Here is a 6054-nt window from a genome sequence, read left to right as displayed (position 1 = left end):
TAAACAAACTGGTATATCAGCAATGAAATGAATTAACTATTGAGACATGCAATAACTTGTATAGCTCTCCAGGAAATCACCCTGAGTGAAAAAAGCCGATCCCTAATGGTGACATAGTATATCATTCCATTTACACAACAATCTTGAAATGACAATGTTATAGAGATAGAGAACAAATTAGTGGTTGTCAGGGATTAGGGATAGTGTGTTAGTTAGCTTTTTTGTCACTGTGACACATACCCAAGGAAAACAACTTAAAGGAGGAAAGATTCATTTTGTCTCATAGTTTCAGAGGTTCAGTCCATGGTTGGCTGGTTCTATTGCTTTGGGCCTGAGGTAAGGCAAAACATCATGGATAATGGGTATGGTGGAGGAAAGCTTTTTAGCTCATTGAAGCCTGGAAACAGGGATGGGGGAGGGATATGCCCCCAGAGATATATTTCCTCCAACTAGGTCCTAACTCCTAAATTTTCCCCCACCTCCTACTAATCAAAACATTCATCTATCTGTTGATTAATCCACTAATGAGGTATATGACATCATAATGCAACCACTTTCTCAAAGGTCCAGCTCTGGATATTGCTGCATTGGGGACCACATTTTCAACACATGAACCTTTAGAAGACATTCCAAACAACAACAGATGGTAAGAATCAGGTAGAAGGGTGTAATTATAACAGGACAACACAGTAAATCCTTGTGGTACTAGAACTATTCTTTATCCTGACTCTGGTAGTAGATACACAAACCTACACAGGTGATAGATTGCATAGAGGTACACACACACACACACACACACACACACAAATAAGTACAAGTAAAATGATCTTAACAAAAATTTCACTTAAAAGAAAAACATATGAAGAAGAAAACATAACTCAAGAAATACAAGAACACTCTGAGTGTGGTGTCCAAACTCAATAAAATATGAATTCAATAAACAAGGACTCAAAGACAAGATAATAAACAATAGAATGAGGAGATGGCAGAGCTACAGAATCATACTGAAAAGCAAAATAACACCATTCCAGAACTAATAAATTAAGTAGAAATATCCTGGCACAAAATAGGCAGAACTGAAAATAGAATCACTGAACATGAAAGGAAATATTGTGATAATCATAGTGATTCAAAAACAAAGGATTTATTCAGTCACAGGATAACAATTTTGGATATGAAAGACAATCTAACTAGGCTTCTTAGAGTTCCTGAAGTCTATGGTAAAGCCAGCAGCTTGTACAGAAAAGATGCTTAGGAATATAATAGAGGAAAATTTTCCTGAAATGAAAGAAGAACTGAATCTGTGGACAGAAAGGTGGTTTAGAAAGGACTTTAAAAGAGTAACTGATATTGAGACCTATGAGAAAGTCAGCTTTTAATTTTTTTGTACCAGAGATTGAACCCAGGAGTGCTTAACCACTGAACCACATCACCATCCCTTTTTATATATTATTTAGAGACAAGGTCTCACCAGTTGCTTAGGGTCTTGCTAAGTTGCTGAGGATGGCTTTGAACTTGCCATCCTCTTGCCTCACCTTCCCGAGCAGCTGGAATTATAGGCGTGTGCTAAAGTCAGCTTTTGTAGATCTAGGATAAATAAATAATTCTTTCAGGTGATTACACAGAAAAAAAAGCAAGATGTTTACATAAATTTAAAAAATCAGCCCAGTCTTAAACTTCACAGAAATATTCAACATCAAAAGATAACGAAGTCTGGATTGAGGGTGTGACTCAATGGTGGAGTGCTTGCCTAGCATAGGCAAGGCCCTGGATTCAATCCCCAGCACTGCAAAAATAAATAAATACATACATACAGTGATGCACATCTCTGAAATGTTGAAACTTTGAGACACATATGTATCATACTCAGTTGACTACTTTTTCAAATAAAAAGGCAAAAGGCAAATCTAAGGGAATAGAGCATTTATAAGACTTTCAAATAAATCTATGCAATCAAGACAAAACTCAAATAAAAATTATCTAAGGATAGAGACACCATGATAAAGGAATAGAGGTGGAGAATTGAATTCATAGAACTAAATAAATTATATATATATATATATATATATATCTCCTAAGTAACATATATATATATATATATATATATATATATATATATATATATATCCTAAATAACTGGATTAATGCTGTTAGTAGAACAGCACACAACAGTTAAAAACAATGACAAAGTAAAGCCATAAAAATTTATAGGTTGGGGAGAGAAGTTTACAACAGTGATAATCTTATCTTTCATAACGTGGAGTCAATATCTCTTGAAATAAAATAATATTTATTCAAAGGATGATGATTCCCATGGTTTCATTTCAGTCTTCTGTTAAATTCAAGTAAAATTAAATTGAACACTTTTTAATAAAACTGGACTGCACACTAGGATCCCATTTTCATAAAATCATTTTATCAAGCCATTCATCTATCCCTTTTCTGAATAAGTGCATAGAGAGATGTCTGCAGTGATGTTCACTAAATATGAGCACTGATTGTTTCTGGGTGTTGCTTTTTCATTTTTTTTATAAAAACAGTTACATCATTTTCTCTTTTCAAAAGAAAGAAACCATACTGTTCTTTGGTTGTACTGGAATGAAATTTTATCTGACATGGCATGTCATTAATGGACTATCAGAACCTTGTAAATCTTGAGTTCAACAGAAATATTCTTTTTTTACTTTTGGTACCAGAAATTGAACCCAGGGGCCCTTTAAAAACACTGAGCCACAGTTTTTATGTTTTATTTAGAGACAGGATCTACTGAGTTGCTTAGGGCCTTGTTCAGTTGCTGAGGCTGGCTTTGAACTTTCCATCCTCCTGCTTCAGCCTCCTGAGCTGCTGGGATAACAGGAATGTGCCACCGTGACTGGCCAGAAATATTCTTTAAGATATAGAATGACACCTCTGTACTATGGAAGACCATGCTTTGGTCAATTAAATAGTATGTAATTAGCATCCACTGCAGGCCTGACCCAATACGAGGCCTTACAAGAGAAATATGGCTTACAACTTCAAATGAACTTCCAGTTTAGATGAAGAAACATAAAATGAAGAAATTTCTCACCAAGGTAGACACGTCAAAATAAGTGTGAATAGCCTGTTTATAAAAATTAAATGTGTGTATATGTATTATTCAAGGTATAGGAGACATAAAGATATACAAAGCATATTCTCTTACTCAAGGAATTTATGATCCACTGGCATACTTATATCTTAGCGATTATTACATGATACAGTAGACAAATGTATCACGTAATAATTGCTAAGATATAAGTATGCCAGTGGTGCAATATGAACAAAAGAGAAAATAAAAGAGGACACTGGTGTAGTTAGCACAGAAGCAGTAAAGACAGAAATTGATGAGTTGGCCACGGCTTGTGTTTAACTCTGCAAATGTTTTTTGTGGCAGCCTCCCCTGTTACGGTTTCCCAACGTTTTATAACATGTCATTGTAATTAAGCCTTTGCCTAACACCACTCATCAAAATGAGGATAGTTCTTTGACAATTCCAGTTGGCAAACATTTGTGCCCCACTATGTGCTAATCCCTGTGTTGGAAATTCAAAAATCAACAAATGATATATGGTTCCTTCCTCAAAGAAGGGGAAGAAGGAGACAATTAACATTTATCAAAGGTCCGCTTGCGCCAGGCCTTGTGCTAGAAAATTCCTGTGTTATCTCATTTAATCCTCACAAAATCCCTTTGAGATAAATAGTGTTATCCTCTTATAGAAGGAGATGCTGAGTCGCAGGTCTCAGAGAAGTAAAATAACTAGCTGAAATTTGCACAGCTAATAAGTGACAGAGTAGATATTTGAATCTATATCTGCACTTAAGGCAGATATAGATCAGGCTTTTATCATTCACAGGGATACCTGACATAAAGGATATGAACAGAGTACTCTTAAGTGCTTAAAAGAGTGCAGAAAGACAACCCCAAAGTGACTCATCTTTGGGGAATAAGGGCAGTGCTAGGGCTGGAGGGCATTTCATAATACAGAGGAGAATGGATTTCTAAGAATACACAGCTACTCTAATATACTTAAAATGTGATTTGAAAAATTTGACCCCTTGCCACCAGGAATCTGTGGAGGAAAAGGGTAAATATAATTTTATTAGCTCTATTATATCCATTAAATCATTTGAAATATATAATGAGCTGTAATTATAAAGTTCTGACTATTTTCTCACTTCTCTACACCCCTCCTCCATGCAGTAACCTCAAAGCTTATTGTACTTTGTTCCCCAGAGTAAAGTCTTGAAAATATTAATTTATTCCTTGACCTCCCCTGAGGATATGGCCAGGGGATAATAATACAGGTGACTGACAAAGTGAGATGAGTACTTTCTGTGCCAGGTCAGCCTGACATCCATCATCCAGGTTCACAGAAAATTCCAAACCAGTCTCATTCAGACAAGTGGCCAAAGGAGTATATTACTATCTTGAACTCCTGGAAGGTGGTGCCTCTTTCTCCCAGCCCTCTCTGTAGACTTTCCCTGAGTATTTTGAAATCTCCAGGTGTTTCTTCTTTCAGATTCTGTAAGTTCCCAAATAAGCATATCCATTTACCCACTCAGCCAGCCATTCACTCATCTGAATCCACATACACAACCAAACACTAACTCACCCACCTCCACACAAGAAATGTTCTTTGAGAACTTACCATGTGTCAGGATGTCTAGAATGGAGAAAAGATACAGATACTACTCCAGAGTGACCAATTGTCCTGGGTTGCTGGGACTATGGGGGGAGGGAAGGGGAGGGGTTCGTGGGTACAAGACTTTTGTGTGAAAACCAGAAAGGTAGCCAGGTGCAGTGAGTGTTTGGAGGCTGAGGAAAGAGGATCACAAGTTCAAGGCCAGCCTGGGAAATGTAGACCCTCTCTGAAAATCCAAAATAAAAAGAGCTGGGGGATGTAGCACAGTGGTGGAGCATCCCTGGGCTCAGTCCCAAGTACTGGAAAACAAGCAAACCAGGGAAACCCTGGGCAAGCCAGGATGAATTGGTTATCCTATCCTTCTCTCGAGGCTATCAAACAAATGATGAAAGAATCAATGTTTTATTCCTTATCAACTCCAGTATGCAAGAGAGTATTCTGTACTTAAGGAGGACTAAATATCTATTAATTGATCAACCGCATGAATGGCTGAGAAAAATGCTGTAAATAAGAATGCTTGTTTGGGCTGGGGTTGTGGCTCAGTGGTAGAGCACTTTCCTATCATGTGTGAGGCACTGAGTTAGATTCTCAGCACCACATATAAATAAAAAACAAAATTAAACTCCACTGACAACTAAAAAAAATAAAAATAAAAAAGGAGAAAGAATGCTTGGGGAAGGCAGATTCATTTATTCAACAAATACTTATCCAAGGCCTACTGTGTGTCAGATACTGCCAATCACTAGAGATACAGTGATGAGTAAAATCAGACATGTTTCCTGCTCTTATTGTAATTAAAATATAATAATAAATATAGGCATTTAAATAATTTCAACAAAACAGTGGATATTATGGGAGATACTTTGGAGAAACTCCTTTAATGGTTGATCAGGTAAGATGCTCCTGGATCAAGTGGCAATTAAGGTGAGACTTTGAGGATGAGTAGGAAAGAAGAAGGTAAGTGTAGAGTGGGGAGCTAAATGATTTAAGTCAAATGAATTCTGGGAAGACACTTTCAAGATGGGAAGAAAGGGCTGCAAGTAGCAACTGTGGACTCGTCCTCTGGGGCTTCATTTTCCCAAGGCATTTTTCACTCTAACACCTACTTCTCTTTAGCCATTGCACTCAGAAGTCATCTATTCTCTTCAGAGCCTCAGCTATCATTTCCAGGTAGAATGCCCATTCCATCTGTGGTGGAGTCACAGCATTCACCAAACCCTGCTTCAGATATCCTCTTCAGAATATTGTTAGACTACCTCTCAGCCCCCTTACAGCTAGATGGGGTCACATGACCACATGCCATGTCACTTCTTGGCTGAAATGTTTATGAGAAAGTACCTTCTCCATTCTGCCCTTTTCTCCTCCTACATCAGCTACGTGTTTCTTAATGA

The sequence above is a fragment of the Ictidomys tridecemlineatus genome, chromosome X (assembly GCF_052094955.1).
Source record: "Ictidomys tridecemlineatus isolate mIctTri1 chromosome X, mIctTri1.hap1, whole genome shotgun sequence".
Lineage (NCBI taxonomy): Eukaryota > Metazoa > Chordata > Mammalia > Rodentia > Sciuridae > Ictidomys > Ictidomys tridecemlineatus.
Note: the sequence above shows the minus strand (reverse complement) of the source record.